Source organism: Amblyomma americanum, chromosome 5 (assembly GCF_052857255.1).
Source record: "Amblyomma americanum isolate KBUSLIRL-KWMA chromosome 5, ASM5285725v1, whole genome shotgun sequence".
Taxonomy (NCBI): domain Eukaryota; kingdom Metazoa; phylum Arthropoda; class Arachnida; order Ixodida; family Ixodidae; genus Amblyomma; species Amblyomma americanum.
The window spans coordinates 65,856,035-65,876,315 of record NC_135501.1 but is presented as its reverse complement, the minus strand read 5'-3'; the positions used below and the strand labels follow the sequence as shown (position 1 = coordinate 65,876,315).

The 20,281-nt window shown below is 45.4% G+C and overlaps 1 long non-coding RNA gene across 1 annotated transcript; it reads left to right on the top strand.

Annotated features, from left to right (window-relative positions):
- The first annotated feature begins 683 nt into the window (after window positions 1-683).
- On the top strand, window positions 684-19,621 carry LOC144132511 (uncharacterized). The gene is made up of 3 exons (XR_013314833.1): window positions 684-820; window positions 1,239-1,390; window positions 19,445-19,621. It is a non-coding gene; the product is annotated as an uncharacterized LOC144132511 (long non-coding RNA).
- Window positions 19,622-20,281: the final 660 nt, after the last annotated feature.

Sequence of the window (20,281 nt, the reverse complement as noted above, 5' to 3'; positions counted from 1 at the left end):
CGGGTTTTGGCTCGCCGATCTCTCGTAGACGCTTACGTTTTGGCATCATGTGCGCCTGAACTAAGTAAGTACCATTGTCAAATTTGCTACGATACAAAAGTTACCATAATACGCAAGCTCTGTGTGCAGTTTCACCGTAAACGAGCCAGCGGTTGAGGCGGGGAAATTTTTGAAAGTGTCAGCGATAAAAACGCACAATACTGTACACAAGTGATTCACAAATACCATGCAACGCGTGCAAGGCAACACTTGAGAGAGATAAAAATTCAGCAAAATCGTTGCACCTACAGTGCACTAACGCAGGGGAGAGACAAATAATAAACAAAACACAATTTGTTCACCGGGCACTGCGACAGTCCGACGACCTGAGGAGCACGACGGGGCCGATCCGCAGAATGGCGCACGTTGCCTCGCTGGTCCGTCCTTGGCTGGGCTAGTGCCAGTGGTGTTCTTCGGCAGCGACTGCTATCGAAATAACGCAAACGTTGTTATTTCAACCCATGACGTCATATTCGGTTTGAAGAAAAGACGTCACGTCCGCCAATTTTTTTGCTGTTTGAGCCATGTTTGAGCCGAGCCGAGCATAGCTTTCAGGCTGGTCGACGGGCCGGGCGTGCGATCGTGTTGCACGTGAGTAATTTGTTCTATCTTTTGGCATGCACATACTGAGCAATTCCCTGTTATCTGACACTCGGCATTCCGTTGTCAACTTCCTTGCGCCCGAATATTTTGTGTTAGCAGATAACCCAGGACTAGCACGGAGCCCGCTTGCCCGCCAGTGGACCCAAAGGCCCGGAGGGAAAGACTCATCTGTTTTATCGTAAGTTCTGCTCAAAAGCTCTGTGCAGGTCTACGGAAAAGAGCAAGCGCTCAGCGTGTTTTTATATCTTTTGTCAGCCCAGCCCAACGTAACTCATGGTAACGCATAATTACCAGCTTTTGCGTGCTCCCGAAAAAAGGCGGGAAACTTTTGACAACAGTCTAGTTGAACCACTAATAAAGCCGGTCGTGAGTTGAACTAACCGTTTGTGCGATTAGTTTTGTACGCGGTCCGATATTTTGTGGCCCCGCGGCTGGGAAAGTCTGTTGAGTGTTGACTTAATTGCACTTTACAATTGTGTGCTCTTGTTACAATTCGCTTTCTAAAACAGGTGCAAAAATTGTGGCGAGATAAGCGATTACGCTTTGGTGTCTGCAGAGGGAAACATGTTCTTCTTTTAAATTCATATTTATTTCAGACGACAGCACTTGAAAAACTTGCAGGCAGTTTTCTGGTATGCACGGGCCTTCCCGATTCCTGCTTCGAGTACGGCGTTCACTTGCTGGCGCAGAGGCTGAACAAATGGGAAGTTAAAATGCTGAGGCAGCAAAGGCTTTAAGGCGCCACAAGGTGAGCCCTCCACCTTCTGTGATGATTTTAAAATGAGTGCTGTGCCACCTGCACCGAACATCTGTTTTACGTGGGGAAGGTGTTTGGATTTACGTGGCCAACTATCATGGAGGCAACTGGAAAAGCATGCTTTCCTTTAAGGCCTCTAATCTTAAGACCTTTTTACAGCTGATGTTGTAAAGAGGCCTTAAAGAGATGAACACTGTGGACAACGTGCATGATGTCCTTTGACAGTTTGGAAGCTTGTGAGGTGCATAAAGCTCACAAGGCACTGTTGTAGTGTGTGACAGGTCATTGTGGTGATACTAGAAAAAGACATAGTACAGCACGATGGGACAGAGAAAAGGAGCACACAGGATAAGTGCTCGTCCTGTGTGCTCCTTTTCTTTGTCCCGTTGTGCTGCGCTATGTCTTCTTATATGCTATACCAACAAGCCCAAACTACCACTTTGTTAAGATTGTGGTCATGATAGGTTTCTTTGATTTGGCTGCACTCTCTGCATTAGTTCTGTGAAGTTCCACGGTGGTGCCGGTAGCATGCAGTGTCAGTTCAGATGGTTCAAATGCAGCTTGGCACTGTCCGCTTCCAAAACGAATGGTCGAGTGCAGGCCCGATTGATAGCCTTGCTGTTGTCACGAAATTGCAGCCAACTGCATGCTGCCGACGCCAACGACCACCAAAATCCTGAAACACTTGGAAGAATTTTCAAGCAGCAAATCGCAAAGAAGTCTTACCATGAACCTGCTCTAGGAAATCGTCGTTTCACAGAAAGAAAAAAATTGTTGCATGTATACACACAGGCTACTTATGAATTAGCGCTAAAATGCTGCCCATGCAACTGGACTTGACCGCTTAGGTTTTCATTATGACGCCTCAAACAGTCACTCAATTCTTCCATGTGTAGGTCGAAGAAGCAGAGAAGGTATGGCACGTGTTATTTAATGAAATGATGACAGTTATTTGCTGAAAGGTTATGGTTTATGGGGGTTTAATGTCCTAAAGCAACTCAGGCTATGAGGGACGCTGTAGTGAAGGGCTCCGGAAATTTTGACCACCTGGTGTTCTTTAAGGGAGCTGCTGACCTAAAGGACATGGGTACGATCCCGGCTGTGGGGGTCGAATTTTGATGGAGGTAAAATTCTAGAGGCCCGTGTACTGTGCGATGTCAGTGCACATTAAAGAACCCCAGGTGGTCGAAATTTCCAGAGCCCTTCACTACAATATTCCTCATAGCCTTAGTCGCTCTGGGACGTTAAACCCCCATAAACCAAACCAATCTTTTTTTGTAATGAGGTGTAAGGCATTATTATACACAGATTAGGTACTTGGCCCTGCCAGACACCCGCCACATCCGCCTTAAACGGCTAGATCCGGTGATGACCTTTTCAGTTCCTCGCGGAATACCTCGCCCTATTGCATGCGTTATCCGTAGACTACGTTTAAACATGGCATTCACGCGCAAATACTTGCACTTAATAGGACAAGCGGACTCCCCGGAATGTACCACATGTGGCGTGCTAGAGACTATAGAACATGTTTTAGTGGCGTGTCCAGCGTATGCACGTGAAAGACTCGTACTCGCATCTGCTCTGAAGCCTATGGACACATCGCTCCTTTCTGAGGATGTGATCCTCGGCGCTTGGCCAGATAGTTTTAGAACTGTAAAGGCAACGCGAGCGCTCTCACGCTTTTTGAGCGACACGGACCTTGTCTCGCGTTTGTGATGTCAGAAAGTGTGCCTTGTTTTTTTAAGTAGTTTTTCATCTGCCTCCTCCCATCATCATCGTCCCCCATCGTGACCTTTTATCTGCTCTTCCCGTCCCCCAGAGCAGAGTAGCAGGCCAGATATTTATTTTTCAGGCCAACCTCTCTGCCTTTCCTATCAATAAACCCTCTCTCTCTTTATACACGGATTACACGTGGTATGCTCCTATGGCTGCTAAATAATTTATAACTGAATTTCTTTCTCGTGCTGTTTCAGTTTCAGCAGCTGAACGATGTCTGCGACCTTAAAGAGAGGTTGTAGGTCATGTGAGGCGTGAAAAACTGCAATATAATTGGTGCTTCTACATTTGTTGTCATTCCTCCTCTAGAGGAAGGCTGGCTGCAGCAGTGCTGTAAATAAAAACGATAAAGCAGGAATTATATCGCAGTTTTTCTATGCCTCTAATGACCTAAAACCTCTCCTTGTCGTCACAGCTCTCATTCGGCTGTTTAAACCGAAACAGCATGACAGAAAAATTCGATTATGAATTATTTAGCGGTCGTAGGCGAATACCAAATCGTGATTCATGCATTGTAGTGTCTTCATTATAAAGAAGAAAATATGCCACCAATATTAGGTCTCTATGCTCCATTAACATGCACTGACATCGCACAGTACACGGGCCCCTAGAATTTCGCCTCCATCAAAATTCTAGAGGCCCGTGTACTGTGATGTCAGTGCATGATAAAGAACCCCAGGTGGTCGAAATTTCCAGAGCCCTTCACTATGCCATCTCTCATAGCTTGAGTCACTTTGTGACGTTTAAACCCCCATCGACATTTCAACAAAGAACTCATCATTTCAGTAAATAACTAGTGCCATACCTTCTTCAGTTCTTCAACCTACACATGGGCATTGCCATACTGCTGCACCGCAGCTGCGGTGCAGCAATTCGGCTTTCATTTCATTCATTTCGGCCAGCCTAGAACTCGTGCCGCATTAGTGCAGAAAGTGCAGCCAAATGGAAGAGACCTTTTGATTATGTGTCTATTTCCTTTGCATTGGGTGGGCAACAGTTTTTTGTCCTAGCCATTACATAGAAAGAAGAAAAAAAAGGAAACGTGGGAACATTGACTATTAAGACAACAGCTTTCACCGGCAGACCCCAAATGAACAAAGCCTGCCTGTATAGTGAACAAAGCAACTAGGCTGTCACATATCTAGCAAGTTATAATTTTGAAGGTGGGCCTCCTGCTGTGAAACTGGCAACGTTTGTGCCCCTAGAGACAAGCAGTGGCGAGAGGCGAGAAGTCGCAGATGAATGTAGGTAGGACAGGTAGCTGAACGAGGAAGTAGTTCCCGTAATTGAAGAATACAAAGAAACACAAGGACGAGGCATGTTTATGTTCTTCCTTCTATGTTTGTCATTTTCTTTTCACAATTTAGGAGTAGGTGTTTGTTGTAGTTTCACTGTTTGAGGATAATGGGAAGGGGGTTGTTCATCTTGAGACATGTAGCCCAAAAGACAGAGCACAGGAGTGACTCACACAACATTAGTGTTTGCGTTTTGTTTCTACTGTTCTGTGTGCTTGCACCCCTTGTCCCCAAATGAGGCATTGACATGATCTTACGTGCTGCTATGCTGGTAAAGGATGTCTGCTGCATGCATATGGGTGTGTGGCATTCAGTTTCAAGCACCAACACACAGCTTCTAGTACAGTAGGAATTATGGGAGCAAAAAAACCTCAAGGATGTGGATGAATAGTTTAGCTCTTCTACACGATAGCAAGGCGGGCGAGTTGGTGATACATATTTAAAAAATTAACAGCGCGGAAAACGGGGACTTCAAGGGTAGAAAACACAGGACAAGCGCTTGTCCTGTGTTTTCTACCCTTGAAGTCCCCGTTGTCCGCGCTGTTATGTTTTTAACTCTTCAGTTTGCCTTTTCTGAAAAAATTCTGTGACAGGAGGTTCTAATACATGTCAGCCCACCCCTCATGTAATACTCCCTTGTGGGCCTTTGAGGTACAAATAAATAAAAAAGTAGTGCCGTTTCAAACAGTATAATTTGCAACTTTGGTGCAAGATTTTCAGTGGCCCCTTCAGGGAGTGTTTGTCCAGTGCTTGTAGTGATTGCTTAATGTCACTTGGTCCCAAGAACCAGACAGTTAACCAATTGCCCTTGTGCCTCTTGATGAGAAAATCTGAGAGGTAAAAATGACAATTTACCATAGCTGTGAACAGTAATGAGCTGGATGTATTGCCGAAGAGAATCGAGGTCATCTACTTGACAGTGGTAAGAATTTTGGGTTGGTTAGAGCATAGATGGCTTAACATCATCTTCCGTATCTTAATAGATGTGGCATTGTTGGCGTGTGTAATTAAAAATTTGTTTCGATGTGAGCTGTCAACTCGGGCATGACGAAGTTGTAAGCTCGACCAGAAGTACTTTTGCTGTTTGAGCTCAGGGCAAGAGCTTTGAGCGAGGCCACTGCACTACGTCGTTGTTGTACATTTGGCTTTCATGGTGCTCCAACTTCCTCCTTCCCCCACCTCTGTTAGGAATGTCGCCATGGGGCCGAGCGAAAGTGGTAGGGCCGTGGCATGGCCATAAGGTCATTAGAGCAGTGGCATGGCCATAAGGTCCATCCGAACAGTACTGCGTAAGACTTGTTTGCTGGATTGGCCCCGCAGTCAGAACTGAGGTGAGTTATGAGTGGGCCATTGTGGAGAAAGATAGTAGAGCAGCGGAAAGCATGCCACGAATGGTGGAGAGCTATAATTTGGAGGCAACCTTTGATGCCTTTGTTGCCATTGTGGTCAAAGTTATCTGTGAGACCATCAAGGGCACCACCTGTTCTGAATGCATCGCATAGCAATAGATCAGGGCTTCAATTTTATAGTTGGATCATGGGCTTTACTGCAGGAGGTGTATGAATTGGTTCAGATTTCACATTGAGGCGCATCAAATTCAGCAACGTTAGTACTCACAGGTACAGTAAAACCTCGTTAAGGCATACCTCGCGGCACTGTGGAAAAACTGTGCAAAGCGGCAATATTGTCACGAAGACGACGAAGCTGGCAGTGGTGCGGGAAAGGAAAAGTCACGTTATAGGTGAGCGGCCATTAAAACCATCTCACGGCCATCATTCATCGCCGCTTATTATTCGGCTGGTCGCCACTTAACATTTGGTGTGAGATGCGGGGTATCATCCCCATCCTGGTCCTGGATCTTCGGAGTCTTCTGCCTGCCGTTATTGTCGGCCGTGTGCACCTGGTTTGCCCAGCTGTGCCCCAGCCCGCCGAACCTGAATCGACCTCGCCGCTCACCGCAGTCCCGTCCCCCGCCCTGACCACAAGACACGTTGACATGACAACGCTGCCGCGACCCGAGACGCCGCCCACACGTGAGGACACCACCCCCCTGCCCATGCCGTTCAGTGCATTCAAGGGCTTCGTCCGTTGGCTACTGGTGACCTGTGTCCCAAGCGCTTCGTCGACTAGGATTCACTCATACATATCTTTCATCGTGGCAGCCAGCACTTCCCCCCATGCCATTTGTGTTGTACCGTCCTCCTCTGAACCCATCTCCACTGAGCCGTCTCTCCGTCAGTGTGTTCTATTCACTATCGGGATGATCGCTCGGCAGCCCCGGGTAGTGTCACTGAAACGACGAAGCTGGCAGCGGCGCGGGAACAGAAAGGTCGCGCTATAGGTGAGGGGCCATTAGAATGATCTCACTGCCATCGTTCATCGCCACTTATAATTCGGCTGGTCGCCGCGTAACAATATGCCCAAACTGAAAGCAGCCTGAGTATATCCGTTGACCTGGTAAAAGATGATACCTGAGGCATTTCAAAGAATGTGCAGGCGAAACCTTTTAATCACATAGCTACGAGTGCAGCCTCGAAGGTATGTAAGCCAGGTCTCGTGTCCCAGTTGCTCTATTAGGCCGTATTTGAGTGAACAAGCAAGTGTCTAGCACGCATGCAGTTTTTTCCAACAGTACAAGTTTAGCTGTCTTTAGCTTCCACGTAGGCGTTACTTTCATTGGATGGTGTTTTGCCAGTGATGGAAGCAACAGTGTCAACACCAAACTGTGCTGAAGAAATCTTGGACTGCATTGTCTAATCCATCACCAATCATGCAGAAAAAAAAATGTCTCCGCAATGCGTCCTCTGCAACAAAATACCTCCTGTAAACAGGACGTATTTAGGAATACCTGCTCTATTCCGAGGCCTGGATTGGGAAAAGTGGGGATAAGAGTTAATGGAGAATATTTTAGTAATCTGCAATTCTCAGGTGATATCGCTAAGTCGCTCAGCAGATGAACCGCAAAGCAAGGTCAGTAAGCAGAATGGTGGGTCTAAAGAATTAGAGGAGTATAGACACCTAACTTTTGGGTGCGTGTTTTTTGTTTGTAACGATGTGTAAGGCATTGTTATACGTGAATTACCACCTTGTATTTTCCTATTACCAATAAATAATTTATAATAGCATTTCTTTCTCGTGCTGTTTCGGTCTCAGTTTCAACAGCCGAATGAGGACTGTGACGCCAATGTGTACTTACAGGTCACGTGAGGCATGAAAAAACTGCAATATAATCGCTGCTTCCACATTAGTTGGCATTCCGGCTCTTCAGGAAGGCTGGCTTCAGCAGTGCAGTAAATCATAACGATGAAGCAGCGATTATATGGGCGTTTTTCGATGCCTCACGTGACACAAAAGCACTCTTTGACATCACAGCAATTGTTCGGCTGTTGAAACTGAAACAGCGTGACAGAAAAAATTCAATTATAAATTATTTAGCGGTCATGGGCAAATATCACATGGTGATTCATGCGTAGTAGTATTTTCTGCATCGTTGTAGAGAAGAAAACATGCCACCAAAATTACGTGTCTATATTCTTTTAGCACGCAGAAAACCAAATGGAAAATGCTCTTGGCCATTCCCTCCAATGCAAATGCTGTGTGGTGTATAATATTGTTACGTGGTGGCTGTCCAAAGAGTGAGTTGCGATGAACGATGGCAGAGATATAATTTAATGGCCGTTGGCCTAGAGCGAGGGCTCTGTAACGCACCACAGCCAGCTTCGTCGTCTTTGTCACAATATTCCATTTTCTCATGAACATTGTCGCTAATAGGCAACTGGGTGGTGTGTCATTGTTTGCGTAAGAACTTAAGGACACTGAGAAGTTCCCTAGGCAGCCGCTGACCACCATACGTGGCAAAATTGCTTTTGAAAAGTAATTAAATTCTGTTACTAATTACTCTCCTCTAAATCACAGAAGTAATTACATTACAAATTACTGGTCTCAAAGTAATGACATTACATTACAATTAGCTGCCTTAAGTAATGAAAATTACTTAGTTTCGATGCTAAAATGTAGCGCATTGGCCATAGTTTGTGCAAAATTTCTAGAGTTTTTTGTTTTTGTTTGCACCGCCACTGAGCTTGAAAATGGGCGTCAGAAATTTTTCCCCTTTTTAGTCAATTTGAACTGCCGCTTTGCTGATGTAGATGAGGTCTTTGTCATATCATTCTTCAATCAGAAGTACATTGTTCAATGTGTAATATGGTCCCACCATCCTGATTTTGAAGAATTTGTCATCCGCGTAAACAGTGGGAGTGCAGTGACTGCTTATCCACGCATCATTTCAGAAGTGCACAGGCGCGTGAGAAGTTGCCAATTCTGCTGTTCAATTGATTTATTCTGGAGGCAAGTTGGTGGAAATACATTGCATGTCGCTGGGACGCTGTTGCCTATCTTGCCCTTGAGTTAGAAATACGGCCTCAGATGAGGCCACAAAAACCCGACAACTCGTGGCCAACTTTCTTATACATGTCAGTTGAGACTTTTTGTCAGTGTCAAAGTACTGAAAGACGTCAAAGTATTTGCTCAAGCACTCGCAGTGCGTCTGCGTGAAGGTGCCATATGGCATGCCTTGGTCATCGAGCTCTCCTGGTGGCCATGCAGTGCGTTTGTGTGTGAGACCTTATGCAGTGCAGGGAGATGCGTAGCAGTCCTGTGACTGATATGCAGACTCTTCACCAAGGCAGTGCTGACGCCTGCGCGCACCTCTCGTCCGCGTGCTTCCCTGGGGTGCGTGCTATTACTACTTGCACGCTTTTAAGGCACAAGCCTTAAGTGGCACATTAACATCTATACCCGGCGTTGTTGTCGATGTCCAGGAAAAGTGGTCCATAACCCCCAATGACATCGTCAGCAAAAAGAAAAATTTCTTCCAAGGGTGCAGAGAATTGAACCCAGGGCCTTCAAATTACGAGGTGATAACACAACCCATCGGCCATAAAACCGCGTTGTTTCTTGGCAAGTAATGATTCATTTAATGTATGTGTTGCCCTATGACTATAAGCTAATGAGTAGGTGTGTCACTACAAAGGAAGGAAACAATATAAATTAAAAAGTGAATGTTTTTTGCCTTCAAGGCATGAAAGTAGTCTCTAGTGTGTCCGTAATTTAGTCTTGCTTTGGGAGTCGCCGCGGTGGCTTATTCGTTATATGGTGCTCGGTGTCAGTGCACGTTAAAGAACGCCAGGTGGTCAAAATTCCCGGAGCCCTTCACTATGGCGTCCCTCATAGCCATAGTCAATTGCTTTGGGACGTTAAACCCCCATAAACTGCATCTTTGCTTTCTATATGCTCATCTCCCAAACGCGAGGCCAAAGCATGGCAGATACAAGGAGAAGCATGGACTCTGTATGCAGCAAAAGTAATATTGCTAGTAATTGATTACTTTTCCGTGAAATTACTGCTTGAAAGTAGTTCATTACATTACTAAATTACCAGGCCACAAAAGTAATGAATTACATTATAAATTACCGAGAAAAGTAATTTAATTACTGTAAATATATTACAGTAATTTATTTGCTGGCTAATCTGCCACACACTGATTTCAAGGTGATTGCACACTACTTTTCAATGAATGCGAAATCCTGACATGATAGCTTTTGCAAATGGTACGAAACGCCTTTTGCATATTTAAGGCAAAGGTTTGTGCCACCTTCCCTTTTATTTTTTCTCTCCACCCCCCTTTCCCCCTTCATATGTTTTTCTTTTGGATGTTATGAATGCAATGTTTTAGCAATAAGCTTGAATTAGCCCTTATGAAAAATTTTTTTGCTGGTCTGCACGTGACTGTCTCTATGTCCAGGTTTTGCGCCATTTCCTAGTCCCTGGCATTTATTAGCACTTTCACTTCAGTAAAACTTTTGTGAATGTGCTGGCTCAAATTTTGAAAAGTTTCTTTGCTAGCGCTTGCAAGTTGTTTCCATATTTTTGTTTTCCATGGGGGTGAAGTTTCATGGCATGTCCAGTCCGTCAACTATTTCTTACCGTTCTCAGATTTGTCCCGTTACACTTGTGCATTGTGGAAGAGCCGCAGCTGCTCTTAAGAGGCTTTGTGTCCTTGCCTTTGTGCAGGGCAGCAGCGGCGTCTTCTCCGCAGTGCTCAGTTCCATGTGGGCAAAGCATCCAAAAATGATGACTAGCTTGGCTGGCATTTTCTCTTGGTCTCTGAATGCATCATGTGGTCGGAATTTAGCAAAATTATGGACGTGTATACCAGGGAATCGTTTCAAAAAGTTATCCAGGATTTGTATTGTGAATAAAAATAGCACAACACGCATAATTTTTCGTTTTGTGATACTGCAGATTACACGAACCAAGAACAGAACAGCAAGGTTCTACTGTATTTCTTTGAAGGGCTGTGACGGTTTTAAAGGGTGTCTAGCAACCTAGAATTGTCGAGAGGAATTTCGTTTACCTGGAAAATTCTGGCAGTTGTGAGGGATACCATCAAGAAAGTGGTCAAGTCTCGGGAAAGGACGGACTGAAATTAACGCAGAGGTCTGCTGCGAGTTTTAACGATACTGTGAGTGTCCAGCACACGGTCCGTTCTTATTGGCATGACATAGTTTTGCTTCTAATGAGTATTAGGCATGGCAGCCTGTCTGTTTTAGCTGTCTTTTTCTTGTCTTCAATTAAGTGAGCATTGTATATACTGTATTTACGCACATAATTTGCGCACTTTTTATTCAGAAATTAGGGCTCTAAGAAGGGGGTGCGCAAATTACGCGGGGATTTCCGCGAGCGCGAATTAAACTCCACAAAGGTCATAACGTGCAATATAAGTACAGTAAAACCTCGTTAATTCGAACTCGAGGGGGACCGGAAAATTGTTCGAATTAAGCGGAGTTTGAATTAACGAACGGGCGCTAAAAAAAGCGGCCATCACGCCCGGCAGCACGGGCCGAAGCTAAAACAGGCATATCTGAGATCGTTATCTCTTACTACGCGCTACTACACATTTGCGGCGGGCGATTGCGCGAATTAAAATCATAGAGCCCGAATGTCGAAGGAAATAAAGTTAATTTGTTTATGCGGTTGGAGCTAACATCAAAATGCATTCGCGTAAGCAGCAAGCTTAATGATTAAATATGACACTATGCTTCAAAAACATGTTTATTAACAGCAGATTGGCAAAGCATATCAAAGAGAAAAATAATCGGTGATGCGCATTTGTTTTCGTTTTCTTTGCCGTGACTCGACAAGCATCGTCTGCAACTTGCCCAACAGCTCCAACGCAGCGTCCGAACTATCATCGGCGGAGAAGTAGCGCGCAGCCAGATCGAGTGCTGACGCTGTTTCACATGCACTCGTGGGTGGCAATGGATCGTCGCCTCCGTCGGACTCGTCATCGCTGTCAGCTGTGCTCGCCGCGCCGGAGTTGTGCGGCATCTGGTCACCGCAGGCCGCTTCAATAATCTCGGCATCGCTTAACGGCCCCGATGTCTCCACGCCGCTGTCAACGTCTACGAAACTCTGGAAGTCAACACCCTCCGATAAAGCAGCGTAGGCAGGATGCAGCGCGACGGAGTCATCACACTGAGCATCCAGCTCTGCCGTGCTGCAGGCTTCTGGGCCTTCAATGAAGCCGCACTTTCGATAACAGTTCGCGACTGTGTCCGCCTTGACAGCATTCCACGATGTTGCCAGCATGTGGCAGGCTCCGAGGAGATTGACGTCGTACGATTTGCCGCTGTCCATACACACAAGAATCCGCTCTAGGAGGTGGCGCCTGTACAGTGTTTTGAGGTTTTTAATAACCCCAAGGTCCATAGGCTGCAGCACAGCCGTAGTGTTTTTCGGCAGAAATGCCAGACGGATCGCCTTCAGTCCGCTGATGTCGCAATGAGCTGAACAGTTGTCGACGAACAACAGAACATTCCTGTTCTGTGCCGCGAACTTCCTGTCGAGTACAATGCAGTACAATGAACAGTGTATGGAGTCCCTGAAAGCATGCAGAGTGTTCCGTTTAGAAATTTTCCAGAATTTTCTCAGAGTTTTGTTTCTTTTGTGAAAGCACATGTAATGTTACCACATATGACCACCAGTCTTATGAACCATTAAAGGAAAGCAGAAACTTGTGAGCATAATTTTAACAAACTTCCAAATCTAAGAGTCCGGATCAGTCAGGCACTTTTTGTCCAGTGAGAAGGAAAACAGCTGCTTCCCAGTTGAAATGTGCCAGCATCTGTGGGTCCGTTACGGCCAGGGATTCCAGTGTGGTGAAACCCATACACAAGAGTTAAGTGGGCCATGTCCCATTAAGAATGCTGCATCTGGGGCAGCATTCCACAGCTGGAGGTGTCACAAGAAAGTGTGGAAGAGGTCGTCTTGTTAATGCTCTCACTCTTGTTGTAGCTTAAGCTGCTGTTCATCGATTTTTTTGTGTCATTAATGTTTCTCAACAATGCCACATCACGTCATACGCCTTTTCAGTGTCTGAACTGTGACAAGAGCATCTCCACAGCAGCCGTGGCCTCATGCTTGAGTGCTCTCCTCGGCTACGGGAGGTCGTGGGTACGATCCCCGCGGCCTCCGGTCCACCAGCCAATTAATCCAATAGGAACAGGCGGTCCCCCGGCCTATACTCCGTTTCATACTTAGCTGTCTACGCAGCCAAGGCTACGGTGCCTGTTTGCGATCCTCGTCCGCATCATAATATAGTGCGTCAAAAATAAAAATAGAAATGAATTGACAAGCAAAGTGAACAGTAGTTGATATTATAGTAGACCGATGGAAGTGTTTTATTTTGCAAATAGATTGATTTTTCTTTTATGTTTTCCAGAACCGAGTGACGCAGACTTTTCGTTTTCTCAGGCGCCGGCTGTATCAGGTTTTCGCAGCTGAGCCGGCAGGTCTGTTTGTGAAAATGGCTTCGCTGTCACCTGCTCGCTTGTTTTCTTCCCCCGCTTCGACTTCGAAAACATCTCCTGTTCGCCTCTTTTCCAAGGTGAAGTCTCCAAAGTTTTCTAAAGACTGCAAGGCGGTGATAGTTAATGTCTACGCAAGCATAAGGAAGCTCCACCCCGAGAAGACTGTGCGTGACGTTCTCGCAATTGTGGGCGAGATGACCGGAGTGAGCCCTCGGACAGTTGTGAGGTTTAAGAAAGAAGGTCTTTCTGGCGGAGTAAAATCACCGCAAAAAAGACCGAAAAGGATGGCAATATCAAGCTCCCGCAGTGTGAAGTACGACAGCTTTACGGTCAACGCCATCCGGCTCAAGTTGCATCGTATGTATGCCGAAAGACAAATACCGACTTTGGACAGTATCCTGCATGAAGTAAACGGAGATGACGATTTGCCGGATATGAGCAAAGCCACCTTGTGGAGGTTGCTGAAAGAGATGGGCTTCAAGTTCGAAAAAAGGAAACGAACTCTCGCACTCATCGAGCGATCCGACATAGTAGCCTGGCGGCGCCGGTATCTCAGAGCTATCAAAGCATTCCGGAGCCAAGGGAGGTAAGCGCTTCGTTTTTAATGATCGTTCAGAGAGCGACTTTTACATTATTTGCCTACCTTCATCGCACCTAGCTGTGTACGTCATGCACTCATTTTGTGAAATCATTAATACTGTTTTTAAAATAAAATAAAAGACGAATCAAATAGCGATGACACTGAATCGCGGATGTTGCAAAGAAGAATTAGTTTCTCGCTCTTTGTTCTATTCTCCGGGTCCGTGCACCTTGGTGCCGATTATTCGAAAGCATTACATATATAATTTGTGTTTTCAATAGGCACTATTCAGTTCGAATGACGAATTGAAGAATATTCTAATAGCCATTCAAAAGTTTGTAATAATTGCATACGCGATATTTTATATTTCTATGATGAATACATTGATAACAACAAAAACTCGAGCGATATTTGTTCTGCCCCCCCCCCCCGCCCCGTGCAGGTGCACCATAAAAACTCAATCGGTATTTTTATCTGCCTCCCCGTGCAGTTGCATCGTATACCTCGATGAGACGGGTAAATGCTGGCCACACCAGGCAACATGTGTGGAAGGACAGCACTGTCAAGTCATCGCAATATGCCTTTCTTAGGGGCCTGACTACAGGTCTGCCAGCGCCATCGGGGAAAGGAGGCCGCCTGATCCTCGTTCATGCAGGCAGTAGCCTCACAGGCTTTGTGAGCGGTGCTGCCGACTTCTTCAGAGCCAAGAAGGGCGCTTCAGCTGATTACCACTCCGAGATGGACGGCAAGTACTTCGAGGAGTGGTTTTCAAGCAAACTGCTGCCAAACATTCCTAACAGCAGCATTATTGTTATGGATAATGCCCCTTACCATAGTGTTGCGCTCGAAAAGCCACCAACGACATCAACTCGGAAGATTGAAATCCAGGCATGGCCCACAAGGAAGGGTATATCCTGGTCAACAGACATGGTACGAGCTGAGTTGCTCGATTTGTGCAAAAGAACGACGAGCGGACACACTGTGTATGCGATCGACACACTTGCCGCAAAACATGGCCACGAAGTGTTGCGTCTGCCTCCGTACCATTGCGAGTTTAATCCGATTGAGCAGGTGTGGAGCATGGTGAAAGGATTCGTAGCAAAAAGAAACAAAGCTTTCACATTGGCTGAAGTTGAGGAGCTTCTGCCTCAGGCTTTGACACATGTGTTAAAGGAAGACTGGCAAAAATTTTGTGCACATGCTGAGCGCATTGAGGATGAAGCCTGGGAAAGGGATATAATTTTCGATGATGAAGTTGACCCAGTAGTTTTCGCCATTGGCAGTTCAAGCAGCTCGTCTGAAGAGTCCAGCTCTGAATTGAGTGGCATTGAGGAGCTGGAATAATACTGTTTTCTTTGCAGAGTTTTTGCATTTAATGTTTGTTGGTTGGTTTATGGGGTTTAACGTCCCAAAGCGACTCAGGCTATGAGAAACGGCGTAGTGGAGGCCTCCGGAAATTTCGACCACCTGGGCTTCTTTAACGTGCACTGACATCGCACAGCACACGGGCGCCTTGCTTTTCGCCTCGATCGAAATGCGGCCGCTGCAACCGGGATACGATCTCGCATCCTTGGGTACAGCAGTCGAGCGCCATAACCAGTGCGCCACTGCAGCGCGTTTTCCATTTAATGTGAACAACATTACTTGCCTCCTTTGAGGATTGCTCTATCCGGGTGTTGCTACGGCATCTAGATAACGCTTGGATGCTGGTCACACTATCATCGAAAGTCATTGTGCAATAGTTTCTGCCCGAATTTTCAGGTGTCAGCTGAAACACGAAGACTGGTTTCCTTGTCGAAACGTTGGCTCGGCTTGCGAACTGAGGCTGCCGCTCAACCTTTGTTCAGTGCTCTCTCATACTGTGCAGCCATCTTCTTCCTATCTTTCTACCATGCATGTGTTCAATGTCACTGCTTTGCATTAAGCAAAAGTGCCCGTGTCAAAGAACTACGGAAATATTTAACGTCCAGATGACTGTTTGTCCTTTCTTCCTCTCTACTTTATTAGGTTCTCACTGTGCAACATTGCTTTGTTGGTCATTTTTTATATAATATTACTCATGTCTGGTGTGTTTTATGCCGTGTTATGTGTTGTTTTCATTTGGGTGTCTCCTCTACTGTGTGAATACCGGGACTACGTTTTACTGCAATAGCACGGCTCCAGACGTATGAAACGTGAGCAAGAAAATTGCGTGCCAGTTATCATCGTGTTTGAAATTTTTCTTACTTGTTACTCACTTGTTCCTGCTTTATTGTGCTGCAGTTGCTTTTTATTTTATTTGTGACATTGTGATAGTTTGATCGTATTATTGAGTTCGAATGTCATAAAGCAACAGAGACTATGGAGACACTAGCACCGTAGCCGCTGAGCCACTTGTGATAGTAAGATGCCATATATGGTGTATGTAGCATCAGCAACTGCCATCGTTCCTAGTCATGTGTTCAAAGTCTTCATAATTATGATCATTTTCTGCCTTGTGCATATCGTGCTTTGTTGCGTTGTTTCATTGCTGTCTCAACTCGCATTCTGATTTATTTATTATGTATAAATATTCCGAGGTTTTTAAGTGCCTTGTGGCCTCCTCTCTCTAAGACCACATGACCCATATGACTTCATTCTCTGGAACTGGCGTCACAGAAAATTCTTCACAAAAGATTTATTTAGTGCTGCCTGTATGATTAGCCTTATCATATTGTGTAGCTCACTATAATTTGTGCTCCTATATATGCTGTTTGTCCCAAGTTGTTGGCGACATTGCTCTGCTGGTCTTCGACTGTGTATGCCAAAGTTTGGCAGTTTTCATGCTTGTTCCCTGCTGAAGTTATATAGTATTTATCCCATGCTCCAGCTCTGAAATTTTGGCCTACTACAAAACTGCGAGAGCAAATGGCACACAAGATACTGAGAGGGTGCCGTTTAATAAAAAAATGAACAATTGGTATTTGTGGACTTGTGGCATTTGGGGACATACGCTTCAATGGTTCACCTGACATCTAGCCTTTTTTTTTGGGGGGGGGGGTTAAAAATTGATTTCCTCAAGCATGTAAATGATCAAAAAAGTCTTGGACAAGAGAATTTTGGCACACTGTTCTCTTTACAATACAGGCCGTACAAACATGGTCGGCCATTCACACGGCATGCACAGCAAATATCGACATATCTGCAACACCAGTTTTCAAACCCTGGTATGTTTGGGCAGCAGTCAAAAAACTACAGTAACTCACGATCGAGCACAAACGGTTATCTGCAGTAACAAACATGATTTCTATCATTGCGGATATGTACAAATATTAAAAACATGCGAGGTGATGTTAATTATACCAGCCACCACGTTCATTCACTCTGTACTTACACATCCTTTGTGTAGAAACCCGAATTTTCGCCGTTGATATTGTTACCGCGAGAAGGCGGCGAGCTACCGTGGTTTGTGAGGAGGACGAGCAGCGAGCTTTGGGACGTTGGACCCCATGAATTATAAATCCAAAACAACATCGCCAATCTATACCGCGTAGCCTCCAGACGACGCTGCCTCGAATAATTGAAGCCACACTGAATTCTATCACCCCACAATTAATGATTCATTGTGTGCAGCATGCGAAAAAATCCGTGAACACCGAAAAACAGCGCCTCTCAGCACGTCCGTTGCCAACTCTCACTTCACTTTCGTTTCCCTGCGGAAAAAGTTAACAGCACGCTTCTTATTAAAGAAGTCATTTCATTTCGATAACAAAAAAGGCCACTTATATATGGCTCGCATTTAGACTTTCTATCTAGAGATTCGCCGAAAAAAGAGAAAAAAAAGAACAAACCTACGCTGAGGATCGAACCTGGGCCCCCTCACAAAATGAACAAACATGCCCGCGCTTCGTACCACTCAGCCACGACGCGAGGCGGAGTGACACATTTTGTTAGTTTTTTTTGACGGACTATAAACTTATACTTCCGTACCTTTGGCTGTGTAGACAGCTATGTATGAAACGGAGTATAGTGCTCGGCTCTCCAGGGCTGCACTGCGTGGGAAGGATAGCCTGCGCCTCAAAATTCCCGTCAAATGCGGGCACAAAAACGTCTCCACGTGTTTAAAACCCGCAGTCCAAAACTCTTGCCTTGTGCCAGTTACAAAACTCACAACGTTTACTTCTCTAGCCTCAAGATAGACGTGCCATAAGCACTCTCCGCTCACAAACCCCCTTCGAGCAAAGTGCGGCAGTATTTGATTGCTACCGTTGTGGCTGGCTCACACGCATCAGCAGGTGTGCATGACGGGTTAAAAAAAAGATGGGCTTCTACCGCACGAGGTGGATTTAGGGTTGCTTGACGGCGGAACTTATCTCTGATCCATCAAGGCAACGGTTTGGTCGAAGACCCTTCTCCCAAGCATCCCACCCTAGATAAGCCGAGCACCATGGCGGGGAAATCTTAAAACCGGTGGGTACCCGGCGGCACTGGGAATGGAACACAGCACCTCCCGAATGTGAGGCGGGTGCTCTGCCACAAGGTCGCGCTTCGGTGCTATGATCTTCGCCAAACGGCCGAGAAATGAAAAGCCGAAAGATTGTCGTTCGGCAGCTTACAAAGTCAAGCTGTCATGTTTTTTCCTGAACACAGTTATGGCTCAGGCTAATTGTACCATTCTACATGATTTTCCCTCATTCATTGAGACGCTCAGTAAGCTTTAGGATGCGATAAATTATGAAGAGGAATGAAATATTTGTATGAAATGTTTCTTTTCATCACTGCATTTTCTGGAAACATGTTTGTATTGTAATTTCAAATATTTTATAATTTGAACTACTCCAATATAAAGCATATCGCAGTACTGGCCGGCATTTCGAAAGGCCCTGTTATGCACATCATGTGTACGAGAGCAGACTATGCAGCAGTCCCTGTGTCATTACTTTTGGAACCCACATGACCAGGGTTGCCGCTCTTCCTCGGGAGCGACGTCGTAATGCACCCCGACACTCAGAAACCGAAATCGCTCAGTATAAATAATGCGGTAATATTTAATGTTCATATTTAAATTGCGGAGCACGTATCACACACAGGGTGGGAGTATGCAATGCTTGAAACTAAGAACACTCCAACCAAAAATTTGATGTCTCCACACCTTTAAGGTTTTGGGTTTAGCGTATGGAGCTTGTGAGCTCCTGTGTGCCAGCGTCAGAAGCCTTTCAGAAACCCTTTCGTTGTTTGTCTTGACTGTTTTTATTCATTCTTGGTCTCTGCCTTGTACACACTTCTTTTTGTGTGTGGTTTCTCTGGCACATCTTGAACAATGTTCCTTTTATTCTTTTTTTTAAGGATCTTTCTAATGTCCATATGCAAAACCACTACAGGAGTGCGTGGGCTGCTGCTGTAGCCTGTTGGGAGATCTTATCTTTTTCCCTCCTATGCATTCCATTTTTTGTGTGTTTGTGGGTTTCTCTTAGTGGTTTATTAGTTGCATTTTATTGTTCTGAGCTTGCATACTTTTTTGCATACTCTTTTCATGTCATCCAACCCTGTGTATGACTGACACTAGCGGAGGGACTGCAGCAGCCGACCTTGCATGGCGCGGCAGTCTCTGGTCCAAGGCACCTATTCCCCGTTCCAGGCTATTGGCTCAAGGTTGTGCCCACAAGTCTGCACCTTGGCCTACAGGCAGAGTCGCATTAGGCCCACGTCAGCCAGGACTTCCTTGCCAAATAAAGTGTTCCTACCGACACGCCTTGTCACTAATTGATGAAGCGTATGAATAAATGAGTAACAACTTCGTTGGCCGTATAGAAAAACCGTGTTACAAAGCAGTTTTTTTAAGGCCATACCCAGCCACCACATTGTTTCCTCTGAGCAACCTACTCATCTTTGAGGTAAGTGCTTGCCGTGTGTCACATCACAGTCTGAAGCGTTGCTGCAGAACCGCATATTGCCTTCCTGTTTATGTCATTGCAGCAGGAAATGCTTCACAAAGCTAATGAAAAAAAATAAATTTCGCCAACATAATGCTTTGAGACAACTGCTAAACGGGTGGCGAAGCCCACTGAACATCATAATTGAGGCCTTTTGAATTGAATGTTCTCTGTAGGTATTTTACAAAGGCAAGATAACAGTCCTAGCAGTTTTGGGTGCACAAACTCGGTAATATCAGGCTTCAACTGCTAACAAGAGGCCCTAAATATTCGCTAAATTTGATTTATAGTCTTCTCTTACTATTGTAACCTATCTTTCCTCAAGCAGAACGGTAGCTTATGTGAATTCGCATCACCTGTTAATGTCAGATTTTTTTCTTTTCTCAGCTGCTGAGGGCCATTATTGCCAGAGGGGTATGCAAGGTGTGTACTCTAGACAGGGAAATCGCTTAATTCAAACCGACTGTATT